Source organism: Meleagris gallopavo, chromosome 23, assembly GCF_905368555.1.
Source record: "Meleagris gallopavo chromosome 23, MGAL_WU_HG_1.1, whole genome shotgun sequence".
In the NCBI taxonomy this organism is placed as follows: Eukaryota; Metazoa; Chordata; class Aves; order Galliformes; family Phasianidae; genus Meleagris; species Meleagris gallopavo.
In genome coordinates this window covers 1,770,497-1,791,024 of record NC_139426.1, presented here as the reverse complement: position 1 = coordinate 1,791,024, position 20,528 = coordinate 1,770,497, and the positions used below count along the sequence as shown (strand labels likewise).

Here is a 20,528-nt window from a genome sequence, read left to right as displayed (position 1 = left end):
TGGGTGCTGTTAGGTATGGCCATCAGAAGTGTTGGCTGTTTTTCGTGCTGCAGGTGTTGCTGTGCGGTACTATGACTCGTGCATTAGAACATTTGCAACAGCTTTGTTATGGGTGAGCTTAAAAATTATTGTGTGACAAGGATGACAAGTGAAAGAATATAATGAAAGGAATAGTGAAAATTACTAGTGTAGCTGATTATTTTTAATTTGTATCTTGTATCTAAAAATGGACTTGCCATAGCATGAAGGTGAAGAGTGGAATAGGACCTGCTCCTGGTTCTGCCATGCTGGTTGAGATCATTGCTATAGTTTCCTCAACTGGCATGGAAATCCCATTACTTCTCTCTTGACTTTGAGTCTTGCTTAATTCAATAACTGCAGTGTTTTGTGATCTTACACAAAAGTTCTCATGGAAATGCAAAGACAAGTCTTTATCAGCAGCAGCCTTAACTGGATTTGAGCCAATGGTCGAAGGATTTGAGCTTTTGGAAGCTAGAATGCTTCTACAGATTATCTTTAGGGATTTCCTTGTAAATGGAGTGCCAGCATGTGCAGTTATCTACTCCCTGTAGAGGCTCATCAAGCTGCACATGCTTAATCTTTACTTACATGTTTCCTGATTCTTGCTGTAAATTGGGCCTCAGTTTTAACTTTTGCTCTCAGGAAGAAGGGGCTATTATAACAAATTCTAATCCTTTTGCAATTCCACAATCATTTAAGCCTGCCAAACAAACCAAGTGATCTTTTCCTGGGCTGAGGGAAAGAGGAGAGTGTAAAACGCAGGTGGCAGCATTTGCTGGGGAAGAACTGGTACATTATCAACTAATCCGCCTTCTGCTATTTCTGATTTCCTACCCAACAGCTGCAACATTGAATGAGAGCTTCTGCATTTGGGAAGAATTAGAAAGCCTGGTAATGCTGGGTCTCTATTACAGATACAACAGCTCACAGACAGGGAGGAGATTTTTGCTGCCGGTGTAGAATTTGGAGTGTCAGGCGTTTGATAGCCTGGAAAAATTGTAATTTTCAGCTATTGTTATGGAGTATTCGATGAAGAACTGGCACCGTGGTCTCTGCAAGGTTTCTCTCAGAGCCCGATATAATTGTATGCATGAGCTACTATTTTGTAAATGTACCACTTTGAGGCTACAGCCCACAGTTGTTAAAACTTTTATTTATTTTTTAAATAAATAATGACAGCAACTGATGCCGTCAGATAGTTTTGGTCCTTTTAGATATCTTTGGTTCTGCAGCAATAGCTCCAGGATCAGAGGAGAACGTTAAGAATAAACAGTGCTTTGCTAGAAAATTGAAATGTTATTGTGTTGTGATTACTTGATGTAATTCACACTTGGTTAAGGAGTAGATGTTGATAAATTTTGTTCTTGTCAAACATGCTGTGACTTCACTCTAGAATTAGCATGTCCGTTCTGCTAAATGCTGTAAAGAAAATGTCCCTAAAGATAGCACAGGGAGCTGAAGTACATGTAGCAAAACATCAGTGAGAGCTCCTGCAGCCATGGGACTCCAGCATTCTGTCCTCTGCAGCCCAGCAGCAGCAAATGCAGCACTGGGAAGAGAAACTCAGCCGGATGGGCTCACGCAGTACTGATAGCTGTCTGCAGAGAGATGGGAAATTCTGACTACTTTAATTGATGGGACGTATTACAATGCAAGCCACAAAATTAAGAAAGCTGTAAAAGATTTCCTTTAGCACAGGCAGGAGAATAATGGTGACGTGCAGTTTCGTTCTGAGAAGTATGAGCCCATTGCCATTTCTTGAGAAAATCAGCTGAATGGAGACAGTTATGTAAGCTCTCCCTAATTTTAGTGCTAGGTGACGTAGCCTTCAATGAAAAGTTATTGGCTTTGGAACCTGCTTCCTCTGGTTCCGCACCGGAACTTGAATTTGTTAATGTGCACAGATGAGTGAGCAGCTCATCTTTTCCATTCAGCCTTCCCATTCGAAGTGTAGGAACAGGACCTGTGTAGCTGTACGTAGAAAATCCAGCCATGTGACATTTATGTGCCAAGATAGGAAGACCTAAAAAAGAGGGCTGGGGAGAGTGGCATGGCATTTGTGGGTACCAGGTTGCCAAGGAGGCATATTGTATTGAAACAGTTGCCTGGGAAACATTTAAAAATACGTTGAGTGGAAAAACATATGTGATGTGCCCACAAGTGTTCTGTGTGAATGAAATGCCATAGCTGATGATGGCACCAAAAGGCTGTTACTATTACATGAAAAGGTGCTGCAAGTGATGTTTTCTTTTCCTGTTTGTTTGTTTGCTTTTCTCCCTGCTCCCTGCTTGAAGGAGGTGTGCTGGAGGAGGATTGCTTTGTTCCTGGCTGATGGACTAAAGTAAACGTAGAGAAAAAGGTGCACATAGTCGTCATTGTCGTCAGCAACTGGAGATGGTAAGAGTCATTTAGCTTCATTTAGACAACCTAAACCAAATTGTCAAAAAGCCTGCACAATTACTTCAAGTTACAAGTATCAGCAGTACTGAAACTACTGCAGTTAAGTAAAAATAAGTGGCTTTCTGAACATACCACTTTAATTTGTGCTAAGATCATAATTTGGGCACAGTTTGCTCAAGGTTCTGAGTAGATCCAATGGAAAACTGTGGATCAGATAAAGTCTTCTGTGTCTCAGTCACGTCCTGGTATCACTCATCATTTTTCTGGCCCACTGTGTGTTTGGTTAAATCAAGTCCTGATGTTTCTAGGCCCTGGGGTTAGTGTGAGAGAGGCGGGGAGAATCTGCCTTTCATCTTCCTCTACAATTTTGCAATGTGACTGAAAACTGTTGGAGAGAATGTTTCAGATCTCAAACAAAGATTAGGTTTGATGGCATGGAGCCCTGGGTTTTGTGGCCCAGCCTAGGATTCTGCTGAGGGAGTTGTATAATCTGCCCACATTTTAAAGGATTTTGGCTCTGAATTTATGATCAAAAATGGCTTGAGGTTTTCACATTTCTGTCTTCTTTCTTTTTTTTTTTTAAACATATGTCTCATAATATTGTGGCCTATAGCCATTTGAATTTGTCCCGTTTGATCCTTTGAAATCAATGTACTTAAGGGCTCCACCAAAAAAATAAAAAATAAAAAAAAAATAATAAGTAATAACTGCAGTAATTACAGAAGATCATTCTTTTTTATGAGCATGAAACCACAAAACAGTGGGGCAAAAATGCCAGTACCAGTCAATGTGGTTGGTACTAGAACAGTGTATAAAATCAACTTTAAATAGAATATAATTGAACAGAAAATCATTTCTTGGTAAAAACAAACGTGGAAAATGGGTTTACTTACTTTGGTGATTATTTTGTATTATTAAGGACTAGCTAGTGCTTAGAAATCCTATTAAATCTGAAGGTACAGTCAAAGCCATTGAGGCAACCATGGATCTTCTCACTGAGAGAATTGTGATTGTGATCCAGTGGTGCAGTGGCTATGCTGCATTACAGAAAATCCTTGCAAATACTCAGGATGTCCCTTCCTAAATTCTTCCTTTTTGATACTTATTCTTCTGTCCTTCATTAGTGCTTGACTTGATAGAAGTGCAAACTGGGTCTAATTTGGAAGACCTGATGGTAAAATACAGAGCTATGGTTTCTCTTTTCCAGATGTCATATCAGACTCAGGCTAACCTGAGCTTGGTTTATTTACATAGTTTCAGTTCATTGGGCATAAAACAATCTTGTGACATTGTCAATATGAAAGGTCATTCTGCTCAGATTATATCTTGTTGTAACAGAACTGTGGCACCTTGTCAAAGATATTAAAGTAGATGTTTGCACCTCCCAGCATCTGTAAAACAAAACCATTTAGACTACTTTAAATAAAAAACCACCAAATGACAACAACAACCACCCCCTCCCCCCAAAAAAAACACTAACAAACAAAACAACAAAAAAAATGACATAGTCATGTCACCTCCAAGCAGTATTGCTGTGTAACTGGAGCTTCACACTGCTGCTCCCTTCACGAGTGAGTTTAAAATTAGGCTGGTTTTGGACTGTACCTGTACCTGCTCATGAAGCAGGCACAAGACTAACCCTCTTTTATAGGAGTGTTTTACTTCCAGATGTTTTTGTCACCATGTCTTTCATCAGCAGCTTTGAATTCCCTAGAAAAAAAATTAAAAACTAATAATAAGGAAAAGTCTTCCCCTAACATCTTGTCTTCCAGAGTACTGATAAACATTAGTGCAAACATGCAGCATCCTTTGCCCCAAAGACGTGCTCTGGCTTTAGTACCATATTTCTAATGACATTCACCTAGTTTACCATATGCATTCTTTTATCTTAACTGTTCTCTCTGCATGTTAGGAGATTTATTTCTATCCATAATGTATTTCATGTGTGTTAGTTGTAAATATTGTGCTCATAAATCATCCTGGGCCATCCAGCCCCAAGGATGGAGACAGCTTACAATAGATCTGTCTGCTTCAGATTGGGAGACTCTAGTAGTTTGCTGTTTTTTCCATCTCCCGGCTCTGGTAGTGGCATGTTGCCAGTCTCCTGTCTCATATTAACAAGAATATTATATGTATTGAATTTAAAGTGTTTTTCCTTCAGGACTAGAAGAATGTAATGGAGCACACATCTGGCAGCGTGACATCCTTCCTATGGGGTGCAGTGTGCCCTCCAAGCATGGAATCATCACTGTGGATTCCTGCTTCAGTCCTGTGGGCACGAGTTGTACTGTGTGCACTGAGGTAGGTCTTAGAGCAGGTTGGGAAAGCTTTGTGTCAGGGGTTGCATGCACATGTCCACAGCGTGTAATGAAAAACTGGTCAGACTCCCCTCCCTTCAGCAAATCTTCTAAATTAAGTATTGCAGGACAGAAGAGTTGAGCATAATCCCAGGATTCCACCTTTTCATTTCACTTCTTGAACCACCTCCATCTGTGTTCACACCTACTGACCCTGCTTTACTCGTATGTGGGATGGAAACTACTTGCCTCATTAAATGTTTATGGAAGATTTATTTCTTCATAAAGCTTGAGGACAGATCAATACTACAGAAGTATCAATTTGCCCCCAAACTCCATAGGATTATTACTACTCATCATCAGTTAGTTTCATCTGGACTCTTCTCCCTTTGTCCTCTTCTGGGAAAGCTTGTCCACTTGGCAGGAATTACAAATAGTTTCTGCTCCTGCTGAATTATTACCTTTTTGCCAATTCTAAGAAGCTAGTGCTCTTAAAATTCCTATGTTTGCATAAAACAAGTCTGCATTAAATTGAGTTGTCTGAAGTAATCAATATTCAATAAGCTTCTGCTGTTTTAATTGGTTTCTTTGTAGAAGTCTGAAATGGGCTGAGCTGCAGGTCTAAACTAAACAGAATCTGTTATACCAAAAATAAGAACACTCTGAAGAAGTGTATTTCTTTATAGTAGTGCAGCTGAAAACACATTTACTGTAATTAATGCATACCATACTTCTGCCTATAGTTCCTATCTTATTTATGCATATTTAAATGTAAAGACCTTTAATGTGTGTCTCACAATACATTTCCAAGACAATAATTCTGCATAAACAAAATTTCCCAGAGCAGTCTGTGACCCAGAGCACATGATGTGTTTCAGGAGAGCCAGAAAGGAGCACGGTGTCATCACCTGAGGGGAAACAAAAATCAGAAACGAGGAGGGGAAATTTTGGTGCTTATTTTTAGACTCTGTGGGTGAGTATTATTTTCAGCTCCCTTTATATTAATTTCTGCAGAACATGGTAGTAACGTGTGAATGTGAGTGAAAGGATTTTGGTAGAGTATCACAATTTCTAGCTCAGTCTGAAGTGATCACTCATTAGCAGTCCCTGAAAAATCAGTACACTCATTTGTACCAAGATAAGGTAGCAGTACAGATTATGTAGATGTGTCTGAGAAACATTACACGTGTTTATTCTGAATGAGTTCAGAAAAATCTGTCAGCAAAATAGGGTCAGTCCTCCACGTAGCAGAACACAGACCGTTACTGGAGGTAATGCCAGTTATTTCAAAGCTAGCTTTCAATATTTGAGTGTGAAGCTGTTTTTTTCACTTGTGACGGCGTAACCTTCAGCGTCTTCTCTATTTAGGACAAGCCAACATGCTCGTAAGTTTTGTAGAAGAAAAAGCTGCCTGTTAATCAGCACTTTATTGTCTCAGTATGCTTAAAATAAGCGTTTTGTCACATTCAAGAAGCAGCATCTTCATTGGTTTGGATTCTGGCACCACTCTCAATGTTGTCAAGTGCTGTCAGTTGTCTTCTTTCTGTAACTTATTTACTGGGGGAGAGAGATTGAGATTGAAATTGAAACCTTCTGGTAACAGTTTTCATAAGATACACATTGGATGTGCTGTAGAAATATCTCTAATGTTACAAAGAACAACAGAACTGAGGAGTAATAGCCTCATCTTGTGCCCTAGAGAGGTCCCACTTAGAGGTTTTGACTACTGTATAAGACAAGGAACAAAAGCTAAAATTTCCCTATTGCACAGTGAATACAGTGAGCGGAAGGAAAGAAGATACCATCTTATCAAAGGATCTTCTGATTTCCTTTATAAACAGCTAAGAAGAAGCTTTACCACTTCCCTCAGTATTAAGCGAAGGACTTTTGGAAGGACAACAGATGATATGTCTACCAGAATCCTCTTTGACTGTCTTAGAATGTGTCTTTAGTATAAGTGGCAATAAAAACAAATACTGATTTAAAGCCAGATGCTTCTAATTAGTCTACAGTGTTGTATTTTAATCTGATGTGGGGAAAGAAGAGTTTGGTCTTTGACTCAGGAAACCTGCTTTTGTCACTGACCCTGAAGCTGTCCTTGTGGCTGACTTCATGTGAATCGTTGCATCTCTATGCCACTCTCACACTTCTCAAACTCATCAGCATCACCTTACACAATAAAGGTAAATTACTTGACAAGATATCACTGCAATTAAATTCAATAATTGACAGAAATTTAGAGTCAGATCATTCTAAATAAGGACCAAGTGCAGTGGACAGGTTAAGGCTATTCTGGTAGCTTATACTGTAAATTGTTTTATTGTGCAGTAGCAATTTCAGAAAATGGACAATTAGTCTTGTTTTGAATACTGCAACTGAGATGAAAATATAGAAAAGAGAAATTATTTTCATTATGAAATGTTAGAAGTGTATGGCTATAATGATCCTTAAGAGGAAATACGGCAAGAAATAGACTGAATTAAATTCTTGCAAACATTCATGGAGTAAAAAACCATTAAAACATTCTAAGAGCCATGTGACCACTGATCAGAAAGTGTAAAAGCAATGCTCTGGAAATGAATGTTTTCCCAAAAAAAACTTTTCAATAAGAACATGGGAGTCTGCACTATTTCTTGTGGTAAAAAATAAAAGTTACATTCCAACTTTAAAGAGACAGTGCTTCCATAGAACTTGCACACTCAGAACATACTGTGGCTCCATAAGATTACGAAAGAAAATAAGTTTAGGACTTGATCCATGTTGTTTTCAAGTGTGCACTTAGCACTCCTTTTGTGTTTTTCCACGTGGATAATAAAAAATAGATGGAGCAGTTTCACAATTGCTTCCATTTCATTTCTTTTTTCTGATTTGTATGCACTTGTGGAGTTGCTGCTATTGGAAAAATAATAATGAAATCACTCTTGGGAATGGAGTGCACAACATATTTTGTTGACATTTTGATATGTATGTCAAGTAATCCTTTTCTTGTCCAAGCTTTTGTAAGCTTGCTTTTGGTGAGGACTGTTGTGCTCAGTGCCCAGCAAATGAAATGAGAAACTTTAATTGCTATTTTGAATCGAGTGTGTGCTAGTAGCAACGTAATGGTTGTTTTCTATAGGGTTATTTTTAAGTGACCCATAAATAAACACTTACATGGTCTCAGATGTGTTCTGCCTCAATAATGAATGCAATTGGTCCTAATTGTTTTCCTTGGTAGCTCTCAGAAAGAGCTCTCGTAGAGAGCTTAGGCTACTGAGTTTGAATATTGCTTTTTCCTTTGCTTTTCTTGATGGTTCTTGGAAGTTTGTTGAAGCATTGAAACACACTGTTAAAACACTGTAGAAGTGAAGTCTTCCTCGTGCTGACAGAACCAGACCTGCTGTGTAGACAAAGGAGTTTTTCTCTAGGGCTGTCATGTCTGACATCCCATCCTTCGTTGGTAATAAATGCACAGAAAAAGGGAGTGAGGAAACGGACAGTTCTTGCACCAGTTCCCTTCCTATGTGGATCACAGGCTTGAGCTTATCAAATATCCTATGTATAAATATGATTCTTTTCTCTTTTTGAGAGAAATATATATACTTATGCTTCATCTATGTATATCTCTCAAAAAGAGAAAAGAATCATATATTTACCTATAAATATACAGAAAAGTGTGTGCTGTAGGATATGCAGCAGAGAGCTTGGAAGGATTCAGAAAAGGATGAAATGTTTCTGGCTAGCGAGAGTACCCAGATTTGTCACAGTAACACTGAAAAGCAACAAGAGAACTTTTGGTGGTGAAGGAGGAACTTGGATTTGGACTGATGCTTTCTGAAGTGCCTTGAGCTTCTGCGTGAGGCAGCCAGTCATGGCCGATGTCAGAAACAGGACAGTGGACACTGCATGTGACACGTTCCAGCAACTGTTGTGTTAAAAAAAATCAGCAAAAACATTTGATGACATGTAGGCCTCTTCCCAAGATTATTGTGGAACAGAGGAGTGAGTTTTTGAGAGAGGAAGAAAATTGGAAATAAGGCCTGGTATAAGACACGTAAAAATGCTTGTTCCTGTCTGATTTTTGAGTGTTATGCTACCCCATAAATGAACTTTAACCCAGTACTGGCTATCTCTCTCCTTCTCTCCCTGCCACCTCACGCCTTTCTTAGTGTAGCTAATTGTACAAATTACTCAATTCTCCCCACAGAAAATAATCCAATGTCTGGACTTCTAACTTCAAGAAATGTTCAAATGGGAAATAGTTTTCGAGAGAAAAAAAAAAAAAAAAGAACAACAAAAACCAATAAACCTTCTGGTAGTGGGTGGCACAAAGAGACTTATTTTCCATTCATGGTTTTATCTTTTGAGTGTATTTGATTTAGATTGATTTAACCTGGTGTGGGAATTGAAAGTTTGTGAAACTTCCTGCTCTGAATTGTGGCTTGAGCGAGTTGCTGGATGAATGTGTCTTACCATTCTTGTATCTTCTTTCTTGCATAATGATCCTTGATACCGATGAGTTTCCATCTCGTGCGTGGGCTGATGAGACACTGCACTCACAACTGGTTAAAAGTACAGGAAATCTGTGCTTCTATCCAGACCTTCCACATTTTTCTGAGAGAATTACACTGTTTCTTCCTTTTGACCCACATTTTTTTTTTCTTTTTATTTTTTATTTTTTTTTTCTGTCCGTACACTGTAACCTTTGTAAATGCTTTGAAACCCTGTTGGAGGATTGCTGAAATTCTTAGATTGAGGTCATACATGATTTTCTCCCAGATGCTTCCTTGCTGAGCTGGTAAATAACCCCAGTCTTTAGAAGTGGAGATATGCTACCTTGCCTTCCCTGGTTACATCCCACTTGGTGAAAATGGCCATGTAAACCTGGGGAAGAATTATGGATTCAATTCTTAAGTTCCTTCAGCCCATCATGCCACCCACCTTTTAGTTGTTTACAACTAATAAAAATGTCAGTGTTGTGAGTACAGTGAGTAGGAAAGGGGAATATGACAAAGATTACAGACGGATAAATTGCAGGACTGAACGTTTCAAAGAAACATTAATACTGACATTGTTGGCCATTGAGCTCTTTCAGGTATGAACCAAAAATGAAAGGTGCTATAAATCTATATCACATACCTTGTCTGCATGCTTTGTCTTACCTAGATGTGCTCCCAATACAGCTTCTGTGGGCTCTATAATCTGCACTGATCCATCAGGACTGTGATTTTTGTGTAAGGATACCCAAGTTACCATTTTTGTATCTTACTGAGGTTTTCATTTCAAGCTTAAACACAGGAAAGATTTCTCAAAGACTGATTTCTCAGCTTATCATCCAAATAATATTCTGGATTTTGCAGGATCATAACTTCTGTGTAAGGCTGTCCAACTGCTTTTTTTGTGTTGATAAAGGACTTAGCTGGGCACCAAGAGATAAGACTGTAGGATGCAGAAATGGCTGACTTAGTCATGTAACTTTCCTGTACTGCATTTCCATATGGAAGTTATGGGTGGATATAACTATTCAAGTTAACGTTCTAATCCTACAGGGTGCTCAGCCATTGCATTTGATGGAAATCTGGGACACGTGACACCTTACAGAGTGCAGTTTTATATAAAGGCTTTAGATTCCTGGCAGATTGTCAGCACAGAGCTCAAATTGATTAATCTAGTGCTGTTACTTTGATTCAGAATATGTTGTGTTCAGAGAGCAAATCTGACTGGAAACTTCAGGATCCAGCTTAGGGAAAAGTGCCAGGATCAAGACAGGATTTTTGTTAGCATTGCCAGCTGAGAGTGGCACTGGCCTTTGTGGTAGCCTCGAGCTGATATTCTTTGCTTCTGAGCAGACATGCTATCCATACTCCTGCTGAGATCAAGGTTTGTCTTGATGTTCCAGATAACTCTAATTATTTAGACAAAAAGATAAAATTAGACAAATTAATTGGACAAATGTAAAAAAAAAATATGTACAGATGGTTAGAAGCACCTAAAATCCCATGTGGTGCAATGACTGCTAAGTCAGCTAACGATATTTTTATGAATGAGAAATCTAATAAGGAAGGGAAAGCAGTTAAAATTTGCCCTAGAGCAATTGTAACTTCTACACCTCTTTTTTTGGTTCATAAACACCTCTGTCTCCTGCAAAAACACTTGTGAGTATATTTTTTAATATCGTTTGTTGCTTGACTTCATTGTTCTGCAAATCAGTAAATGAATTCCATTTGCAGATCAGTTTTTTTTTTCCTAAGACAAGGAATATTTATACCAGATTGCTGCTCCTACTTTTGCCTTTAGAATCACACACCCAAAGAACTCTGTCTTGTGGAAGTACACAGCTGTAGCAAAGAGCAGTATGCATGTGGAGAGATCTTGCAGGCCAGACTACGACACATATTTTGCTAGCATTAATCCGTTAAGAAGCTTGCAGACATGAACTGAATAGAATAGCACATGCTGTATGTCCATTTAACTGCTAAATACAGTCAAGGAAGTTGTTAGGTGTACTTCATAGTTCCTTTGTCTCAACTTCAAATTACAGTCATTCTTTTATTTTGCTATTGCTGATTTATACCAAAACACGGCAGAACAGACTCTCACATAGTGATTATAGATGAATTATTCCTGGTTGATGCTGATGTAAGACAGAATCATCCCTTTGAAGTCAGATTTTTACCCCAGAGCACGGAGGAAGAGAAGCTGTTCTCTTTAGCTGAGGCAGTTGATTTTCTTGTTTATGCAGAAGTTCATGGCTTGTTAGCACTCCCAACTGTTGCAAAGTATGTAATGAAAATAAGAAGTGCAGAGCAGAAAATGTCTAAAAAATCAGAGAAGCCTATGGAGCTGGTGAGAAAATGAGAGGTGACATGAGAACAGGAAGGAAAGGGGAAGGTTATGTCATTAGAGACTGGAATTCAGTGTTTTGATGAAACTCCATGGATACAGGAAGAAGCAGGGCGGGTAAAAATAGCCAAATGAAAATGGTATGAGTTCCAAGAATTCAGTCCTCTGAAAAGAAGGAAATAAATGTTCTTGCTTAAAGACAGGCAGAAAAAAGTCACATATTTTTATGAGCCATTAGAAAGAACGAAGGAGAAACAAAAGGGGTGAAAATTGCTGACTACTATTTCTCTCTTTTTCTTTCTCCAATGAAAACTTGGAACTTTGTGTTGTTACATACAACTCACGCAAATTGTGGTTCGGCTCCCAAGAAATACAGAACCCTTTTTTTGAAGAACTGTCTCATCAGAAGACCTTGGAGGCTGTGCACTTTGTGGGGTGGAGCACATGTGTGCACACATGCTTATGAGTACAAAACTCACTCACTCCCTGACTGATAGAAAACACCGCCCATCACCGCGTGAGAAAATGGCCACAACATATAAAATAGTTGACTTCACAGGATTTAAATTTGCCCAAAGTCAGTGAGCAATTAGGCTTTTTGATACTGAATTGTAGACACTTGTATCCCTCCCGCTGAGATTCTTATCTATGAAACAGAAAGCTCTTATAACAAGAAAAAGAAAGTAAAAAGTAGGCCAATTTACTTGGATTTTTTGTTGTTAATTTCAGAACAGATGGTAACATATCACAATGGAAGTTTTATAAAAAATTCCATCTTTTAACTTTGAGTGCAGGCCTTAAATTTTTCCCTGGTGAAAATATGGAGCGTGAGTCATTAAACATGCTATGCTGTATCTGCATGGGATTTTTACTTACTGCATTCAGAAAAGTCAGAAAGCCGTTCCATTACAGCAGATGACTTTTTTTTTCTTCTTCACCTGGGCAAATGGCCAATTCCATCATCTCAGGCTCAGCACTACGAACAAGGAAGGTACAGTCTGAGGAAGGATTGTAATGCACAGACAAGGGGAAAGTCCAAGGACAGGAGTCATTTTCCTACACTCAAACAATTGTCAGAAGAAGTCGCCTGAGTTAGCATTTCTCCAGTCCAGTCTGAATTCACTAATTGAAAAGTTATGGCCTGCTTTTACAAACCAGGCCTGCAGGGTGTTCAGCATCTTGCCCCTAAATCATTATTATATAGCAATGGACTAAACTTAATCTTTGCTGGGACTCCATCTGAAATTCAGCACTGATTGCTGTGGGGCAAATAGGCCCAGAGATGCTGAGTGTCATTTTCTGCAGCTCTACTGATCTGACCTGGGAGAGCTAGAGGAGTTCCATCTCTCCAGTCTGTAGTGCTGCTCATCGTAGTGAAGGTATAGGACTTAGCTGTGGAGAAAGAAAGGGATTGTTACGTCAAAGCTTCAATATACTTGTAAAATCCTTTTATTCTCTCCAGGGTGCTGACAGCAGTCTCTGGTGCATAGTTGTTAATTTGCAGCATCTTCCAGAGGGCTGCAGTGTTTGTTGGCTTTATCAGCCTGCTGTTCCTTGTACTGGTCTTTGTAACGCATTTAGATCAAAATTGCCTTGGAAAAGTCAAATCGGGGTCTGAGATTTGCTACTTGGAACTTCCTCTGTGGCATCTAAGGGTCTCTACACCCATTTTGGATTGGAGATGTTAAGTAAGGCATGAGATGTATTGCCTCTTAGTTACTCCAGTTAATGAGAGTGTTAGAAATGCAGAAAGATGGACGGACAGACAGACGGACGGATGGATTTATCATCTTACAAGGTCTCTGTCAGATTAGTTAATCATTCCCAACCTTTGTGGTAGTTACTGACATCTAGAAGTGAGGTGAGCAGCGTCTTTTTGGATGGCCAGAATGATACAGAACACAATTTCCCCTGAAGAAATAGCTTGCATACCTTATATAATGAATGAGCTCATTTTGCCTGTGTTTGCCAGAAACAATAAAAGTTAGAAAACGTCCCAGTAATTAAAATAAAGTGTTACCCAGATTTATGGTGAGAAATGTGAAATGTCAGGCAATTGAGTGCAGCTTTGCACTCACAAATAAGCTTCACATTCGTTAGAACAGGTTGCATTCATTACTAAGAACAGTGTGGGTCCAGCGCTAGCCCCAGAAGGCAATGAATGGTTTCTCCTGCTCAGGGAAAGAAAGCAGAGGGGAGGGAAGGGTGCCAGCTGGCATGTTAGCTGACGGATTTTAGGTCCTAGTGGTAATGCTGCAGTGTGCACGGCACAGGCATGATCATTGCTTCAGCATGGGCTTTGGATTACACCATGGGTAATAGGGAGAAGAGAGGGCCGTTCTCAGGCCTGCCGCATGCGGAAAAGAAATCTAGCAGAAAGGTTTTGAAAGGGTGGATATGAAAAAGGGAAATCCAAGCAAGGCCGGCCTTTCCTGCTACCCTTCAGTCATTGTTTGTTTTTTAATGCAAATATTGTACCTACAGCCCTATGAACATGAGTTCATTGCTCTCTTAAAACAATCACTTATTTCAGAGACCATTTCTTTTGTCAAATGCCACACAACACACGCAGATCCAGCCAAATTCTTTTTGGTAGTATGCACGTAGATGTAGGGAAAATTGAAAGTGTGAGACAGTTGGAAATAGAAGTGAAACTCACTGAAAGTCTACAGTGCAAGCTCATTTGAACTGCTGTCTTGCAAGTCACACTCAGACACAGCTATTGGCTTTCTGCTCTGTGCAGCTAGAAAGGGGTAGGTTGCTGAAATGTCCTGCTGTAATACTGAGAACTGCTTGCTGTTTTAACATCTCCTTTTGCAACCCTTTACACTTCTCTTTTCCGAGATAGCCAACTAAAAAAATGAAGAAATTTGAAATGAAAATGCTTTATGTCTGTCTAGAACCTAAAGTGTGTCTTCCTGAAAAAGAGAATGGGGCAATGTTAAATCACAGACACTTGTGTTGGATTCTCTTCTCACGTAAATTTAATTTGTGAATAGTTCTAGGAATATCAGTGGAGGTTTGTTAGAAAAAAGTAGTCAATAAGTTAAATCACTTGATTTGAATTTGATAAAAGATTTGGGTTCTGATTAAAAATCTGCAGGATGGCCTTAAGCCAATTGTACATTATCTCTGTTCCTCAGTTCCACATCTGTAAAATGACAGTATGAATGTTGCTTTTTTATTACATGCTTGTAAGAAAAATCGCATTATGCTAATGAGGTCTGCATAAGCTTTAGTCACAGGTTCATTCAGAAAGTCCACAAATAAAATAAATATGAGATCAACTCTTGAGAATCTGGGAGAGAGGTGTAGAAATTCCAGATTTTAGGACAGTATGTTCTGAATTACTGAAGTGATGATGCAAGCACTTATGCCCATGGAGTGCCTAGTGCTGTACGTGTTATTTATAGGAGACTCAGGCCTTGAAAATAAATTGCAGGTTCATGTGTCAGATCAGCAGATAGAGGATCACTTTTCAACAGACGTTAGATATCATAAATTTCAAGCAGAATATGGGGCTCATTCCCCACTTTTTTGGATTCTAAACTGTTGGAAAACACATACCAAGGAACACAAGAAAACAGACTACAATCAGAAGCAGTTGTGATAACCCTGCTTGTACATAATAAGGTCACGCAAAGTCTTTCTGAGAAAAGTGCACTTTAGCATATAAACATTATTTGCAAACTACGGATACTGTGATAATGAGAAATTATCTTAAAGATGGAAGAACTTACAAAAAGATAAGCAGATGCTTAGAGTATGTGATAGGCTATTGGGAAGGAAATGTTTGGCCTTAAGATTGCATGTGGATTTCAGGTGAGATGGAAACGAAGCATTATTAATTGTACCATTGTGCAAGTTGGTACATGCAGCTGTAGAACCCAGCTCTGTTACCCTTTTACTCATCACAGCAGCTGCAGCAGATCAAATCAGTATTCCCACAGCTTCTCTGCATGATCGAGTGCATGTAGGAGGGCAAGAGACGGGAGTTAACCTACTTTATTTCGGTGAAGCTCAAACCTGAGGCTTTGCTAATCAGCAGCTCCTGTAGTGCAAGGTTGGCATGCTCGTTTCTTTTGATACTGGCTGTTTGGGGATAGACTCAACAAGACGCTTTGCATAAGTCTTACGTTGAACTCTGTCTTAAATGTGTTGATCTTTTTTTTCCCCAGAGCAGTGATAGTGACTGTCTGCTGATATCTTCTGTGTAAGAACTGTGATAGGAAAAAAGATCGAGAGTGAATAGTAACAGTTGAATTATGTGCTTTTTTACTTTTTTTTTTTTTTTAATAGGAATAAGGTTTTGTCTTGGTTTTATATCTCTTTCTCTGTTGTTTGTATATACCATGGTTTGCTTATTGCTGGGTACGCTGAGAAAGATTATGTGTAAATATAAATGATAAAAAGCCTGTGCAGCCCTGAGTGACCTAGGGCTGTTCTGTGAGCTCCTTTGGGAATCCCAAGAGTTCCAGCTTGTGTGTCCTTCCCTGTGTCTGACTTTCCAGTAAATTAATTTTTTTATTGGCAGTAGCAAACATGGCTTTTTTTAATGAAGCGTTTGGCAGCGTCTACTGGGGCATGTAGGTACAGTGTGTGGGTGGAAGGGGCAGCCCTGGGCAACATACCAGGCACTGTAGAGTGAAAAAATTCTAAAAGATGGAGAATTCTTTCATGTGCTTTTAACAACTTCTTATCTCTCCTATATTTCCTAGGATGTTTGATGATTGTATGCTCGTTAGCCAAACTTCATGAAGAATTAAGTCAGTTCTTAAGTTCAATAGTCAGACAGCTTTTCTGAATAGCCTGCTGTATTGTACTAGTGCTCTCCTGGCCAGGGACTTCTGGAGCAAAAAAAAAAAAGTTAGTTTTGAACTTGAGCTACAAAGCTGAGTCTTATACTGGAGTCTTACACTGGATTCTCTGCTTAGTGGTATTAGAAGGTGCTATAAACATGGTAAAACATAATCGGTTAGCTGAACTAAGCCCATAAAATGTAACATAATTAGCTGTCATCAACTAAAAGAACAGATATTAAACCAATCTGTTCTGCAGAGAGAAGAGAAGCAAGACCCAGGAAAGGAGCAGCATTCTGCATGCAGGTCATGGATGCCAAAAGGGAGAAAGGTAAGATCTTTTGTTTTCTTTACTTTGTTCAAAGTACAAACATTCCTAACCTTGGGTTACAGAGAGAGACAAAACACTTGTCTTCCTCAGCGGAGTGGCCACTACTTACACGTCTATCTATAAACCACCTCCCCATATACAGTTTCACAATTACCAATTTTATTTTTACCACTCCTGGACTGGATCTTGCCACTACTTGGAGCACAGTAAAATCTCACAGTAACCTCACGTATGGGGATTGCCCAGACACAGCTCGAACCAGCGATTGAGTACCAGGTGAGAAGGTGTGGCTAATCCAGGGCACACAGGTGCAAGCAATGAACCCTGGATCCACCCCTCCTCACTCTCGTTTAAGAGTTAGCAGCTGAGGAAGTAGGATTTCTACTAGAGGTTGCCCCTTCTGGAGATTTCACTGATCTTCACAAAGGGTAAGTCCCTTGTTCGTGTATCATCTAAACTATATCCTGATGAATACCTTTATGAGTGTGTTTGTATCTTGGTAGAAAGCAATATCATTGCCTTCCCTTGCACCATATGTTATAAATAAGCTATTAGAACATGTCAAGCCTGTAATTAGTCTGTATGAAGTATAACATAGGGAGAGAATTTTGCTATGCAGCATTCCAAGGTTTACCTAGGAAATGGTGGGACCTGATACATGGTAAGTACCATAGAAGTCCCAGCTGCTTCACTAAGCTCAGGCCTGAAAGAGGTTGCATAGTTATTTTTTCCATTAATTAGGAAAAAAAAGGGAGAGAAAATCCTGTTTTGATGTGAGTCAAATGCTGACCTTCTCAGGCAGTGATTTTTTTTTTCTTGATTAACCATAAATGTCATTGATTTGTGATTTTTCTTTTTTTTTCTTGTGACTTCTTGATGCTTTAAAATTCCCTTTTTTCAGTGCGTTTCTAGGAGAAACACATCAACAAAATGTGGTCTCTTTTTAAAAATGAATGTTTAAACATCTATTTTTGCTAAAAAGGTAAAAAGTTGATGTGCATTTGTGAAATAATCTTTTGTGAGCTGAATCTGTATGTTGATTTTAAAAAACAAAGAACACTTGATTGAGAAAGACTGCATGGTTCTTGGATATGTCTTTGTCAGCAGAGAGTACGAAACCCTATTCTGCAGGTTGTGGATAGTTTGGCATTCCCCTGTTCCACTGCAAGGGAAATATCAGTGGAAAGGCTCCCCTTTTGTGGAGGCTCTCTGGAGGAGAGGAAGGGAGGAAATATCCTAGCTGCATAGAAATGGTCTTACTTCAATAGCTGTGTGTCATAATTAGAACTAAATACGTACACATACATGGAGAAATTAGATACTTGCTGCTATAATGAATTTGCCATCTAACATAAACTACAGCAGGAGTTCTGATGTGTCACATTTGTACACGTGCTTTCATTTTTCACTTTCTTTCCTTCTTCACAACTGGTTCTTCCCGAACATTTTGTCAACAGTTGCAATTTGCAACACAGTCCTCTACAGTCCCCAGGTCTTACTGACTAAATAGACATCTAAAACCAGAGGGGGACTGTGGTGAATTTGTTGAGAAAATACTTCTCATGTGAGCATGTAAAAAAAATATACCTAAACATGGTGTGCTGTACTCTGGAAACACATAGAGGGTGGGACATGATACTTGTGAGAAGCACTGAGTTCTTCAAAATGAAGGCAATGTGGAGGTGTGGGGGGAAATGAACTGCCTGTTAAATATGGAAAATGGAGTCTGCTTTTTGTTCTGGGCCTTTGGAATCTGTGGGTGGATTGGAACTGGCAGGCAGGGAGCAAACACCCACCCACCACAGGGCTGTGTGGTTCAGAAGTTTACAAGAGTGTTTGTGTTCCAGGAGCTGCTGGCCTTGAAGCCAATGGAGAGGGGGAGGAGAAGAGGGAGAGAGTGAGAAAAACTGTGGTGTTGGGGCCCTTCCTCTGAGATATTTTTTCCCTTCTCCTTTCTTCAGCTAGAGGGCTTTGGAGCTGAAGCAAGGCAAACAGTTACTGGGGGAAAGATTAATAGGATTTTAAGATGCATCGCACTCAGAATCCGTCATTGGTGTGGCAGAGGCTTCAGAAAGCATTGCCACCTTAATCCCTGGTGACAGAGCTCTTTGCTCTCCCCTTCTGCCCTGCTGCTTTGTGGGGTACAAGGAAATACAAGCTTTACTCTTACTGCTTGGGTTGCAAACTGGTTTCTGTCACTTTATGGATTTAGGTTCGGAAGCTGCTCCCCTAATCAGTTACCATCTGAGTGTAGCAGACATAGAAACTGAGGCACGCAGGAACTGAGCAACTTGCCCAAGGCAGCAGGAAGTCTGCGGGAGACCTGGGAATGCACCCCAGATGTCCTGAGTTTAGTCTTAACCACCAGACCATCCTTCCTGTCTTCTTGGTAGTCCCCTCTGCTTCAGGAATTCCATTTATGGATTACACCCATTAATTAATCACTCATCTGTTGCCTGATCCAGTAATTTACTTGCATTAAAGAGTCGTCTGAAGAGAAAAAACCAGCAACCAAACACCTAAAATGAGCTGCAGTTACTACTGTCCTTTCCTCCTGAAGAGTAAAGGAGGAGAGCAAAAAAAACCCAGCATCCAGAACTAAGAGGTTTTCCCATTACTAAGCAGACTTCCTGCAAACCATAATTTTACTCCTAACAAAATTGGATTCCCTATGCTTGATGTTTGAGTCTATCTGCATGTTTATATTTCAGTGAGTTTAAAACAACAACAAAGACTGAAACAAATCTATGTAGGGCATGAATCTGGTATTTCTGATAGAAACCTGTTTGGATGCCGCATCCCTAATGGGACATCTGCTGCTGTGTGCAAACACCAACCTGCAGTTCTCTGCACGTGGAGTGTGAAGACACAGCTGATAGGTGCGTGGTTCCTCCTCTCTCCGTGCTGCTCTGCGATCTTTGAGGCCGGCACTGGGCTGCTGTGTGCGGCTGTGCTGGGCTCGGAGCCGTGACGCCTTTTTCCCTTTGAATGGGACTTCAGAGCAGAGCAACACGAAGTGTCTGAGCTCGGTGCGATCCCTGCCCGCATCGATCCTGGCTGAACCTCAGCCTGTTTGGTTTGGTGAGGTTTTTTGTTTGCCCTTGTAATTGTGTGGAAGACCACGGATTTGCTTCACTTTTTTATTTTACCGGGGTTTATCTTCATTTATGCCACGGCGGTAAGCTCTCCCATTGGAGACCAGGCGCTCACTGCATCGCGAAGCACGGCAAGGCGCTATGAGCAGTGCTTCAAGTCGCTCTTGCATCAGAAATACCTCGGTTGTGTGTATGTGGAACTGCTTTCCAACCTTTTCTTTGTGAGTGAGACTCGTTGGTAACAGAGCTAAGCTGTCGGGCTTGTGTTTTACGCCTGTATTTCAGCGTTCGTCGGAACGCTCCAGCCCGTTTTGCTCGGGCCGTGGAAGGGAAGACGAGCGGGCGCTGGGGCGGCGCTCCGGCTGCGTGCCGCAGGCTGCCACCAGGGGGCGCCGTTCCCTGCGCGGAGCCGCGGCTTCGGCCCGACCGCGGCCGTCCGGGCGCCGCCATTTGGCGCAGCGGCGGCCGCCTCGCCCGGAGCTCCGCCGGCGACCCCTGGGTCGCGGCTGGCGGTCTCCGAGAGCCGAGCGCGCCGTTCCAGCGCGGTGGCGGCGGCTTCCTGCCCGGTGCTCGTCGCGTGAACGCGGAGCACGGCCGATGCCAGCCGAAGGACGCGCCGCTCGGTGCCGGACCCCGCGCTGCGCTGCTCGCACGTGTGGCATCGCCGCTGCTGCGGCTCCGCGTCAGACTTGCTTGCCGCAAGCAGGTTTAGCGGCGGCGGGGCTTAGGTGGTGCTCTCGCACTTCGCGTGCGCCCTGGGTAC

The 20,528-nt window shown here is 40.7% G+C and overlaps 1 long non-coding RNA gene across 1 annotated transcript; it reads left to right on the top strand.

The window, feature by feature from the left end:
• Positions 1–2,307: 2,307 nt before the first annotated feature.
• LOC109370843 (uncharacterized) lies at positions 2,308–20,181 on the top strand. The gene is made up of 4 exons (XR_014887937.1): positions 2,308–2,418; positions 4,583–4,722; positions 5,597–5,691; positions 16,599–20,181. It is a non-coding gene; the product is annotated as an uncharacterized LOC109370843 (long non-coding RNA).
• The last annotated feature ends 347 nt before the right edge of the window (positions 20,182–20,528 follow it).